A 504-nucleotide genomic window follows, 5' to 3' on the forward strand; every position below is an offset into this window, starting at 1 on the left:
GTTTACTTGTCCTAGTGGAAGGCTCTCCCTGCAGGGGAGTTTAGGTCATTCAGTGCTGCTTGGGAAGGCAGGTGTATGGACCTGTCTAGGGTCCTGGGGCGGAGAGGGAGCACCCCCATGTAGGAGGGGTGGTGGGCTCTTCGTGTCCGACTCTTTGCAACCCTATGGACCATAGCCCACCAGGCTCCTCTGGCCATGGAATTTTCCAGGCAAGAATACTGGAGCAGGTTGCCATTTCCTTCTCCAGGGGATCTTCCCGACCCAGGAATCGAACCCAGGCCTCCCGCATTGCAGGCAGATTCTTAACTGAGTCACCAGGGAAGCCCCAGAGGGAAGACAAGGACCATCTTTTTCCTTAACTGTCACTAATGACCTCTGACCTCCATGTTGCTAAATTAGTGGCGGCTCTCAGCCTTCAGCTTGCTTGACCTCAGGGGCCTGTCACCCCCACTCACAGTCTTCACTTGGCTTCCCTCTCTTGTTTTCGCTTTCCCATTGGTCCTG

The 504-nt window shown here is 55.2% G+C and overlaps 1 long non-coding RNA gene across 2 annotated transcripts in view; it reads left to right on the plus strand.

Annotated features, from left to right (window-relative positions):
- Positions 1-504, plus strand: part of LOC105003068 — a 33,244-nt gene that overhangs the window by 301 nt on the left and 32,439 nt on the right. The window lies entirely within an intron of this gene.

The sequence above is a fragment of the Bison bison genome, unplaced genomic scaffold (assembly GCF_000754665.1).
Source record: "Bison bison bison isolate TAMUID 2011002044 unplaced genomic scaffold, Bison_UMD1.0 scf7180017864461, whole genome shotgun sequence".
Classification (NCBI taxonomy): domain Eukaryota; kingdom Metazoa; phylum Chordata; class Mammalia; order Artiodactyla; family Bovidae; genus Bison; species Bison bison.